Genomic DNA, 12,617 nt, shown 5'->3' on the forward strand with positions numbered 1-12,617 from the left:
CTGGGCTGGGACAGTACTGCCAGGAGTCAGGGGGCGGGGCTTGGGCGCTGCTGGGGTTTTATGCAACCGCACCCTGCATGGTGGTGTCAAGCAATGGCGGCCCACAAGGAGGCCATGCAGTGGCGGGCTTTTGCTCCTCCAGGGTTATGCAGTGGCCGGCAGGTGGTTGCTGATCCAGGGTCTTGTAGAAGCTGGGGGCTGTCAGTTGCTCCTCCAGAGTTGCTCCCTACTTGCTCCTGCTGGGTGGGTTCCACAGTGGCTTGGCTGGTGTCTTTTGGCTAGGACTCAGCTATCCTGTGTGTGGTTCAAATTCCAGCTCTCGGGCTGTGCTGGGTTCTGGCTGCACTCTTATTTTTATTTTCTCTAAACCATGTTTTAAATTATAAATCATTTTCTGGGACGAGCACTGTTTGGGTCAACACATGCCAATTAAGAGAAAATAGTAATTCAGGACTGCATCTTCTTAAGGCTATTTCTAAAGGTGGCATAGGCTGTTTCCTGTCCTCAGCTTTAACCTTCTGTAATGTAATACCACTTAATTCATATTCATGCAAAGATTCAGCCATTTCTCATTGCAGAATTCTTTCATTATGAGTACAAACATCATTACTATTCTTATCAAAGTCCACACTGGCTGAAAATCAGTAAGAATTTGTTCTTTTTAATGTGCTCTTTGTAAATCTCTCATAACATTATTTCAAATTTTTAAATTTAACTGCACTCTACCTGCTGGCCTAAACCAGCAACAACGCTTCTGCACATAGCAAAACGACTGCAATAAAGACCTTTCTCTCACCTTTACCCCTGAGCTCCCAAGTAATTCCTTTGAGAGAGAGATATTTTAAGCTTCAGAGGATGGGGCATCCACCGTGATACTTTTTTTATCAATTGTACCTCTGAATTTTTAATCCGTTTATTTCCAAGTGTGAGGTATAGTCCCCATGAAGTTTTTTTCTAATTCTTCCCTTGACTTTGTCCTTTAAAGGGTGAGAGAATCTGCATGAAACTTATTCTGCTTCTACCCTTGACTTCCAAGGGGTGAGGGAATCCTCATGAAACTTTTTCTGCTTCTACCCTTGACTTCTAAGCAGTGAGGATTTCTCATGACCCTTCCTTTAATTTTCCTGAAAGTTTCACTTACCCTGAGTGAATTTCCTTTCAGTTTCCTGGCATCTGCCTAAAGAGAGAGAGACAGACAGAGACAGAGACAGAGACAGACACCACCACGACCTTGTCCCTGTTCGGGCACCAGAATGTTGCAGAAGTATTAATAATGAGACAGAACACCAAGAATGTAGGAGAAGACCAGAGGTAAAGCAGGGTGTAAACAGTTCTCTAACAACTGAAGCAAACTGAAGCACCACGGACCTTAGCTTCCCCCTGTCTTTATTGAAAATTGCCAGAGAGCAAACATCAAGAGAAGTCATTGTAAATGTAGCTAAGATATTTCTATTGAAAACCTTGTGCTTGAGTCAGGAGGGAGGGGTTAGCAAATACAATGCAAGAATCCTATAAAAGCTTAAGGATTGTCTCGGTGCCTCAGGGTGAATTCCATCCTAAAATAACATTCCGTTTATTACAAATATTTAGTATGATATTTGCTACAGTCACTGGCATTCTATCTTATTGAGGTTCTTCCTACACCTTTTCAAGCAACTTTTCCAGAACTGGCTCCTCTTAAAAACTATGCTTAAGGTATGTGAGGTGAAGTTTTTCTTCCTTGCCTCTAAGGAGCACCCTGGCTATACTTTCCCCAAGATATATTTGTTTGTTCATTGGCATTCCATGAGATATTCCGTATTTTCAACACCACAGCTCAAAGGCATCAGTTACTTATCATCATAATTCTTCATTGTCCAACTTTTGGATGTAAAGCAAGTGATCAAAACGACCATGGCTTAGATTAGAAGCCCTTTAGTCTTTAAACCTTGCATTTTAGCATTTTGGAAGTGTCTTGAGAACATATTTTCCCACACTTTTGATTTCTTGATTGTTACTTTGGATGTTGATTGTGAATCTAAGTAACAGGGAACTGTTCACAACTTCAGTCTTGTTTCCATCTATCATGATGTTCATCCATAATGAGATTTTTGGGTTTTTTATGTTGAAATATAATCCATATTGAAGTGTAATCTGATTTTAGGGTTCTTTTTAAAAAAATAATGAAAAACAAAAAAATTATTTTTGTAGACTGGATGTGGCAAGAGTAAAAGCTGACAGACAGTTCTGTTCAGGGACACCATCAGGTCTTTAAATACCACCTTTATGTTGATGAGAGAGTTATGGTAGCTTAATGGTAAGGATTTGTGCAACCAACCCAAAGGCAGGTTGTTCAAATACACCAGTTTCTCTGAGGGAGAAAAATGGATAATTTCAATTTACAGCCTCTGAAAACCTGCTAAGGGGCCAGATATTAGTTGTTTCTGACCTGAAAGAACATAGCAACATATGTTGATTGCTCCTGAGTTTAAATTTCCAGCTTGGATGCTTCCCCCTAACCAAGATTGGTATATTAACTACAAATCAACGTTTTTCTTTACCTAATAAACATTTTTATGGAATTCTTCTGGTGTAATGCCTTGCATGCTAGGCTGCTAATGTAAAGGTCAGCAGTTCGAATCCACCAGCTGCTGAGCAGTCTCCTGTTAAGATGTAGCCTTAGAAATCCAGTGGAGAGCCACCAAGAGTCAGTATCTATTATGACAGTGGATTTCGTTTGTTTTTTAATAGATCTCTTTAACTTGAAACTCAACCCTAGATTGAGCTCTAGTGGCAAGAAGCTGCACTCCCATTCCCAAGGCACACCGTTTGAGGCTACCAGCTGCTTCACAGGAGAAGGCTGGGCAATCTCCTGTACAAATAACTGCCTCCAGAAACCTCTGGAGGGTCAGCTATGGGTCAGTTCCATCTCTGTGGTACACAACAACAATAACAATGAGACTTGGTAGTGCAGTGGTTAGATTGCTTGGCTGCTAACTGAACTGTCAGTGGTTTGCACTCAACAGCTCTTTCAAAAGGAGAAAGATTAATCAGCATATCACTAGAGAACTGCCAGAAGTCCAGGTTGGGTTTAGAAGGGATTGTGGTACTAGGGATATTGTAGCTAATGTTAGATGGATCTTGGCTGAAAGCAGGGAGTACCAGAGGAATGTCTGTCTGTGCTTCATTGATTATGCAAAGGCATTTGACTGTGTGGATCATAAACTGTGGCTGACTCTGAGAAGAATGGGAATCCCAGAACATTTAATCGCGCTAATGCGAAACCTATACTTGGACCAAGAGGCGGACCTCAGAACAGAACAAGGAAACACTGCATGGTTCAAAATTGGGAAGGGCGTACGCCTGGGATGTGGCCTGTCTCCATAGCTTTTCAACCTGTATGCAGAACAGATTATCTGGGAGGCTGGGCTCTATGACGAGAAATGTGGCTTCAGGATTGGTGGAAGATCTATCAACAATCTGCGTTATGCAGATGACCAACTTTGCTCACTGAAACTGAGGAGGACCTCATGCACTTACTGCAGAGGGTCAAGGACTGCGGCCTTCAATATGGACTGAGGCTCAATGTCAAGAAGACAAGCATTCTCACCACTGGACCAATCGGTAGCATCAGGATGGATGGCGAAGAGATTGAGATTGTTCAGAGCTTCAGTTTGCTCGGCTCCACGGTCAACACTCTTGGCACCAGTAGCCAGGAAATCAAAAAACGTATTGTGATGGGAAAGTCTGTGGTTAGGGACCTCTCTAAAGTACTCAAGAGCAACGGTGTCTCTCTGGAGACTAAGGTGTGCCTGATACAGGCCATGGTTTTTGCAATCACTTGTTATGCATCAGAGAGTTGGACAATGACTAGGGAGGATAGAAGGAGAATTGACGTCTTTGAGCTGTGGTGCTGGAGAAGAGTATTGAATGTACCATGGACTGCCAAGAAAACAAACAGATTCATCGTAGAGAGGGTTAAACCAGGCTGCTCCTTGGAGGCAAGGATTCTGGGGCTTTGCCTGACATATTTTGGGAGAGACAGGTCTTTAGAGAGGGACATCATGCTGGGTAGAGTAGAGGGACAGTGCAGGAGGGGAAGACCCTCTATGAGGTGGATTGATTCAGTGACTGGGGTAATCGGGATGGGTGTATCAGAGGCAGTGAGATTGGCACAGGATAGAGCAGGGTTTAGGGCTGTTGTACATAGGGTCGCTATGAGTCGCAAATGCCTCGCTCGACGGCACATAACAACAACAACAGTGTCTATCTTATTTTTTATTTTTTCTTAAATACTGAGGAGACAGTGTCTTCTGAGAATGGGAAGTTGGTGAGCATAGGAGCAGATATTTAATAGAGCAAAGTATTGTAAGCAATTAATATGGAGCATAAGCCACGTTTTAGATTTAGTGTTATGCTTTTCTTTTGTTGCTAACGTACCTCTGATTTGAATCCAATTCAATGCTACTCTACAATAGAACAAATTGAAATCTTGCCCTTTCCTATGCTGTCCTCACTATTTTTGCTTTTTTATGTTTTTGTTTTTTAAATTTTTAATTTTGTTTTAATGAAAGTTTAGAGACTTTGGATTTCCATTCATTGTTACACTTTTCTCCCTGCCCACCCTCCCTACCAGTTCCTTCTTTTTGAAAAGTAGAAGAAAAAAATTCTTTCATTGTTATTCAGTCCCTCTCCCCCAGGTCCACTCCACTGTGCTACCTTCATTCTGGACTCCCGTCATAACAATAATATCTAATCCCTTTTGCTGTTTTAAAACCCATTGTAACGGTCACTCTGGTGATCTAGTGATAAGAAGCTGCACTGCCAATCCAAAGGTGGTTCCAGTTGCTCCTTGAGAGAAAGAAAGCCAGTATCTTCCTGTGCAGTTTACTGCCTCTGGAAACCCACTGGGGGGTCCACTATGAATTGGTTCCTACTGGCAAATAAGAGTTGCAGTCACTGTGTTAATCTGTGTCATTGAAGATCATCTTCTCCATTTTTTATCTGCATGGTCTTCCAAGTATTATATCCTTTTCTGAGGACTGACTTCTCCAAATAACATGCACATAAGTAGTATGTGAGACAAAATCTCACCAACCTTGTTTTTGAGGAGTACCTTCGTTGCAGTGTCTGTCTTATTAATCACACATTTAATTATTCCCTAAAAGCAGTTCAGTCAGTCATTGCTTTTAAGTGGGAGCTGACTCATAGCTGATCCTCTAGCAGGTTTTGAGGAGGCTCTCTAAAGTACTCAAGAGCAACGGTGTCTCTCTGGAGACTAAGATGCGCCTGATACAGGCCATGGTCTTTGCAATCACTTGTTATGCATCAGAGAGTTGGACAATGACAAGGGAGGATAGAAGGAGAATTGACACCTTTGATCTGTGGTGCTGGAAAAGAGTATTGAATGTTCCATGGACTGCCAAGAAAACAAACAGATCCATCCTAGAGAGGGTTAAACCAGGCTACTCCTTGGAAGCAAGGATTCTGGGGCTTCGTCTGATGTACTTTGGACATGTTGTAAGGAGAGACAGGTCCTTGGAGAGGGACATCATGCTTGGTAGGGTAGAGGGACAGTGCAGGAGGGGAAGACTCTATGAGGTGGATTGACTCAGTGGCTGGGGTAATCGGGATGGGTGTGTCAGAGGCAATGCGATTGGCACAGGATAGAGCAGGGTTTAGGGCTGTTGTACATAGGGTCGCTATGAGTCACAAATGACTTGACGGCATATAACAACAACATTGACTGCACAGGAGGAGCTTGCCCATCTTTCTCCCTCAGAACTCTTGTTAGATTTACATCGCCAGAGAGGTGCCATTTAGGTTAGCACAACTTCTTACAGACTAGGCCAGCCATTTATCAGACTTTAATTATTTTTTTTTAAAGAAATATTCTTTTTTTGTGTGTGTGCTTTCCACTGTTTTACTGGAGCCTGGGGCTTGTTCTGCCCGGTGGCCGTGTCACAGGCCAAACCAGGCAGGGACATCGCCACGCCAGGGATCCCGACTCTGCCTCTGCTGCTCCTCCTTCATGAACTGCTCCCATAGGTCCTCCTTGGTGACACCTTTGGGGTCTGGCTGCTTCTCAGGAAACAGGTCCGGGAAGGTGAAGGTCTGTCCATGAGCCAGCTGGACATAGGCGACCTTGTAGTCTGGATTTTTCACCCGCACGTTTCTGTGATCTCGTTTTCTGTTGGAACCATGCTGCACCCGCGTCTTCACAGCTGCCACCGGCACCTGGTATATACTCTGTAGGTAGTTCTTGAGGTCCACCCTGGTCATCTCCAGCGGGATCCGGAACTGCACAGTGTCCTCAGGCCGAGCTGTGCCAGGCCGCACCAGCTGGATGAAGAAGTTGGTTCGGAACACTCGGAGCTGTGGCCCTCCGAGCTGGTATAGCGGGTACAGCACATTCCTCGCCATGGCTGCCACTCTAAAGAAACATTCTTAACAAAGCAATCTGACACTTGAATAAAAACATTGTCATTTAAAAGACTTTGTTTCCTATTCTTCTATTGAAAGTGGATGCTTACATTTTTCAACAAATTTCTTGGTTGTCTTGGTAGTCCATAGGGAGTTCATCTGCTATTCCAACTGTGACACATCTCTGGTGGTTTGGATCTACCAGTAGCTCCTTGGGAGAAAAAATGCACGCTCCTCCCATGCAGTTAACAGCCTTAGAAAAACCAATGGCATGGTCAAGTTGTGATTTGGGTCAGACTCAGTATTGTTGAGTTGTTGAGTTTATTACTTGTTATGATCAATAAATTGTCTTGTAAATTAGAGCATACTTTTATTTAAATAGTTATGTGCTGTCAAGTCGCCTGCAACTCATAGCAGCCCTCTGGATAATATCTCTGAAGCCTGTCCTATCCTGAGCTAGTCTCTGACTCTAGAACACCTACTCTATTACCCTAGTTCTGTGTCAGTTCATCTCATCCAAGGTCTTCCTTTCCAGCGCAGGAGAAGGAGATTTAAATAATAATTTGAACAATTTTTTTACTGATTTTTATGATGTCTAATATACGAAGATTGACACGGAAATACAAAGATTATAATGGAAACTGAAATCTACAGGTTACTATTTTAGATTTTTCTTTTTCCTGTTTGTTGTAGCACTGTGATTAATTTGTTGAAAAGAGGCTTATTATAATTTTTTTCTGAGATTAGGGAAGAAACATTGTCCCTTGTAAGCCTTCTTTACCTGCTTATTTCTGATAACATAAAGCCAGTTAGATTCCACATTAATTCATTATGCATTCTTTAAACATGTTAATCTCATTGACATTAAGATATAAACCTCTAGCAAGCAGAGGCCTATGAACATTAGATCTGGCTGCAGTCGAGTAGAAACTTATAGTGTTTTAGGCAGTCACAGTACCAAGTTTTTATCTCAACTCTGCCAGTAACAATGTGGCTTTGAGAAGTCATGTAATAGAAGAATGAGATTAACCTGGTTTATTTATGAGTCTCTGCCAGCTAAAAGAACTCTTATTGCACTCTATTTACAAGAGTACATAATCTGCTGCTTTCTGTCATTACCGTCAATTTGGAACCAGTACATAGCTGGCCTTCCAGCTAGTTTTCAGGAGCTGCAAATGGCATTAGAACAGATTGCCCATCTTTCTTCCTTGAATAAGGATGGCAGAAGAAGAATCATTGCCTTTGAGCTGTGGTTTTGGAGATGAATACTGAATAACCAATGGACTGCCAAAAGAACAAACAGATCCTTATGGGCAAGGATGGGGAAGCTTTGTCTCACATACTTTGTTAGGAGAGGCTATTCCTTGGAAAGGGATATCATGCTTGCAAAGGTCGAGGGTTGGCAAAGAGTGAAATACCCTCAACATAAAGACTGCAATAGTAGGCATAACTATATCAGAGATTATGAGAATGGGACAAAGTTCAAAACTGTTGATTTGATAGCACATATCAACACACAGCAGTAGATGTTGTTAATTGTTGTAAGATGCCCTGAAGTCGAGTACTACTCATAGCAACCTTATGAACAAATTATCTGAACCCTGTTGTTTCCTGTGTCTTCCTCACACTTCCTGACACACAGAGCCGTTTGCAGCAGTCACTGTGTCAGTCCACCTGATAGAGGCTCTTCTCCATCGCCAGCCCTTCCCCTACATAGCAACATGCCCAAAGTATATGAGGCAAAGCCTCATCATTATTGCCTTCAGAGATCACCCTGGCTGCACCCTCTCCAAGACAGAACTGTTTGTTCTTTTGGCTGTCCTTGGAATGTTTAGTGCTCTTCTCCAACACCACAGCCAAAGGCATCAATTCTTTTTCTGTCATCCTTATTAATTGTCCAGCTCTTGATGCATAGTAAGTAATCGGATGCACCTGAATTATGACCTGAGTCACATGCACCTTCGTCCTCAAACTGACATCCTTATTCCTCAATAAGTTGGATAAGTCTCTAAATAAAGATTTTCCCAGTGCCATGTGTATCCTTATTTCCTGACTGCTAGTACCAAGAGTGTTAATTGTGGATCCAAACAAGAAGGAGCTGTTGGCAGTTTCAGTCTCCTCTCTATCCATCATAACATTGCCTGTTGGTCCAGTGGTAAGAATCTTTGTTTTCTTGACATTGAGATGCAGTCCAAATTGAAGGCTGCATTCCTTGATCTTCTGCAACAAGTGGGTCAAGTCCTCCTTAAATTCAGCAAGCAATGTTGTGTCTTCTGCATAGCACAGCTTATTGATGTGTCTCCCCACAATCCTGATGCCACATGCCCCTTCAGAGTCCATATTCTTGGATAATTTGTTCAACATACAAATTGAATAGGTATGGAAAGAGAATACAACCCTGACACACTCTCTTTCCAACTTTAAACCATGCAGTCTTCCCCCACTCTGTTTGCACCACAGCCTCCTGGTCCAAGTACAGGTTCTGCATGAGCACAATTAAGTGCTTTGGGATTCCCATTCTTCTCTATGTCAGTCAAAATTTGCTATGATCCACACAGTCATGTACCTTTGCATAGTAAAAAACGTACAAATAGATATTCTTTTAAAAAAGAAAAGAAAGACAGATATTCTTGTATTCCTTACTTTCAGCCAGAATCCATCTGACATCAGCAATATCTTGGTGTCATGGTCTCTTCTAAGTCCTGCTTGAACTCCTGGCATTTCTTTATCTGTGTATTGTTCTAGCCATTTTTAAACGATCGTCAGTATTTTGCTTGCATGTGATATTAATGATACTGTTCAGTAGTTTCCACATTCAATTTCTTGGAAATGGGAACAATTATGGACCTTTTCAAATGCCATAGGTGTTACCCATGATGGACAAATTTTGCTATGGCTCCCTAATTAAGACAGACTAAGAAGCAGGATGAGCCATCAACTTCCTAAATAACAGGCCTCTGAAAACTCTATGAACAATAAAGTAAGATGGTAGTTAAAGTAGTGCGGTAAAGCCCATATTGAACGCAGTTAAAATGTTGTTGTGTGCCATCAAGTTGCCTGCAGCTCATAGAGACCCTATGTACAACAGACCTAAACCCTGCTATATCCTGTGCGAATCTTATTGTCTCTAACACACCCACTCCCGTTTCCACCCATAGCTGTATCAATACATTTCATTGCTTTGTCCCTCCACCTTTCCAAGTATGACATCCCTCTGTAAGTGCTAGTCCCTCCTTGCAACATGTCCAAAGTATGTCAGACGAAGCTTCAGAATCTTTGCCTCCAAGGAGCAACGTGATCTCACCCTCTCTAGGATGAACCTGTTTGTTCTCCTGGCCGTCCATGGTATATTCAATACTCTTTCTCCAGCACCACAGCTCAAAGGCATCAATTCTTCTATTGTCCTTCTCAATTCTTCTATTGCCCTTCTATTCTATTGTCCACCTTTCTAATACTTAGCAAGTAATTGCAAAGGCCATGGCCTGGATCAGGTGCACCTTAGCCTCTACACTGACATTTTTGCTCTTCAGTATTTTGGAACGGTCTCTGACATCAGACTTTCCCAATGCAGTTCATCTTTTAATTTCCTGACTGATGGTACCAAGAGTGTTGATTGTGGAGCCAAGCACACTAAAGCTGTCAACAATCTCAATCTCTTCACCATCTATCATGATGCTGCCAGTTGGCCCAGTGGTGAGAATCTTGGCTTTCGTAACATTGAGCTTCAATCCATATTGAAGGCTGCAGTCCTTGACCTTCCACAGCAAGCTCTTCAGATCCTCCTCAGTTTCAACCAGCAGGGTTGTGTCATCTGCATAACGCAGATTGTTGATGACTCTTCTCCACTCCTGATGCCACATTTTTCCTCATACAGCCCAGCCTCGCAGATAATCTGTTCTGCATATAGATTGGAAAAGTATGGATATAGGACACATCCCTGGCACACACCCTTCCCAATTTTGAACCATGTGGTATTTTCTTGCTCTGTTCTGACAGCTGCCTCCTGGTCCAAGTATAGGTTTTACAGAAGCACAATCAAGTGTTTTAGGATTCACAGTCAAATGCCTTTGCATAGTCAAACACAGAAATTCCTGTGGTACTCTCTAATTTCAGCCAAGATCCATCTAACATTAGCTATAATATTCCTGGTAACACGGCCTCTTCTAAACCCAACCTGCACTGCAGACAGTTCTCTGTTGATGTGCTGTTGCAGTCCTTTTTTTATAATCTTCAATAATTCCCACACTCTGTCGGATCACCTTTCTTTGAATGGGAACAAATATAGATCTCTTCCAGTTGGCTAGGCAGTTTTCCTCCAGATAACTTCGCACAACGTGGTGAGCACATCCAGAGCAGCATCTGTTTTTTTGAAATTTGTCAGTTGATATGCCATCAATTCCTGGGGCCTTGTTTCTTGCCAGTTCTTTGAGAGCACCTTGGATTTCTTCCTTCATCAACACAGGCTCTTGCTCATATGTTGTTTCATGAAATTTGTTTGTGTCCACCAATTCCTTTTGGTAACAGTGACTCTCTACACCCTTTCCATCTTCTTTTAATGCCTCCTAGATCATTTAATATTCTGTCCAAAGCATCCTTAAGTATTGCAACTTGAGGCTTGAATTTATTTTTCAGTTTCTTCATCTTAAGAAATGCCAAGCATTTGATTTTTTTTTTTTTACTCCAGCTCTTTGCACATTTCCTTATAATACTTTGTCTTCCCACACTGTCCTTTGAAATCTTCTGTTCATCTCCCTAATATCTTGATTTCTTCCCTTTGCTTTGACTTCTCAGTGCTCTAGTGCAATATTCAGAGTCATCCATCATTGGTTTTTTTTATCCTCCTTTGGTTTTGTAATGACCTTTTGTATTCTTTTGTAATGTGTCTGTTCAGGTGTTCACTTTCAGTTTGTGTCAGTTTCGGTAGGTTGTGATTTTCTAAGTATTTGTCCGTTTCTTCTGAGTTTTCATATTTGATGTATAGTTTTTCATAATATTCCATTGTTAGCCTTTTTATTTTAATTGATTCTTTTGTGACATTGCCTGTTTCATCTATCCAGATAATTTGTGTCTTTTCCTTCATTAGTTTTGCTAGTCATTTGTTGACTTTATTGACTTTTTCAAAGAGCCAACTCCTAGTTTTCTTGATGGTTCCAATTATTTTTGTTTTTGTTTCATTTACTTCTGCCTTAATTTTTATAATTTCAGTGTTTTAGCAGGTGCCTTGTTTTCTTGTTGTTCTTTTCAGTTTGTTGGAGATGTTGGGTTAGAGTCAATGGTCATTTTTTTCCTGTCCTTTGATATGTTTGCTTATTGCTAGAAATTGACCTCTGATTACTGCTTTGGCTGTTTCCAAGAAGTTTTGGTAAGTGATGTTTTCATTGTCATCTGTTTCAAAGAACTTTTTAATTTTTTATTTCTTGTAGTACCCAGTTATGTTCAAGCAGAGTGTTATTCACCTTGGAAATGAATATGTTCTTTTTTTCCTTCTTTATCCTCTTGTTAATGATTTCTAGTTTTGTTGCATTGTGATCTGAGAAGATGCTTTGTATTATTTGTGTTTCTTTGTATTTTTTCTGTTTATTGATCCTAAGATGCAGTCTATTTTTAAGAACATTACCTGAACATTAGAGAAGAAAGGATACTGTGATTTTTTTTTTTTTAATTTTTTTTTATGGGTTGCATTAGCCTATAAATATCTATGAGGTTGAGTTGTTTATTGTGTGGTTTAATTTTTCAGCATCTTTGTTGAGTTTCTTTCTAGTAGGTCTATCTTTACTTGAGAGTGATGCATTGAAGTCTCCAACTACTATAGTAGTGTTGTCTGTGTCTTTTTTAAGTTCTGTTAATGTTTGTTTTATGTAGTTTGCATGTCTTTCATTTGGCGTGTAGCTGTTTATTAGTTAGGTCCTCCTGTTCTGTTGACCCCTTAAGCATTATGTAGTGATCTTTGTTCTTTGTGATGGTTTTTGCATTGAAATTTCTGTTGTTGTTGCTGTTGTTGTTGTTATGCACTTGCGACTCATAGCAACCCTATGTAAAACAGCCCTAAACTCTGCTCTGTCCTGTGCCAGTCGCACTGTCTCTGACACACCCATCCTGATTCAGTGACAGTGACACCCAGTCACTGAATTAATCCACCTCATAGAGGGTCTTCCCCTCCTGCACTGTCCCTCCACCCTCTTAAGCATGATGTCCCTCTCCAAGGACCGGTCTCT

The 12,617-nt window shown here is 41.3% G+C and overlaps 1 protein-coding gene and 1 pseudogene across 1 annotated transcript in view; one reads left to right on the plus strand and one right to left on the minus strand.

Annotated features, from left to right (window-relative positions):
* The window catches only part of AKAP10 (A kinase (PRKA) anchor protein 10), a 194,015-nt gene that overhangs the window by 14,264 nt on the left and 167,134 nt on the right, over positions 1-12,617 (plus strand). The window lies entirely within an intron of this gene.
* On the minus strand, positions 5,941-6,402 carry LOC102866461 (annotated as a pseudogene).

Source organism: Elephantulus edwardii, unplaced genomic scaffold (genome assembly GCF_000299155.1).
Source record: "Elephantulus edwardii isolate Elephantulus edwardi_28Jun2011 unplaced genomic scaffold, EleEdw1.0 scaffold00362, whole genome shotgun sequence".
Lineage (NCBI taxonomy): Eukaryota > Metazoa > Chordata > Mammalia > Macroscelidea > Macroscelididae > Elephantulus > Elephantulus edwardii.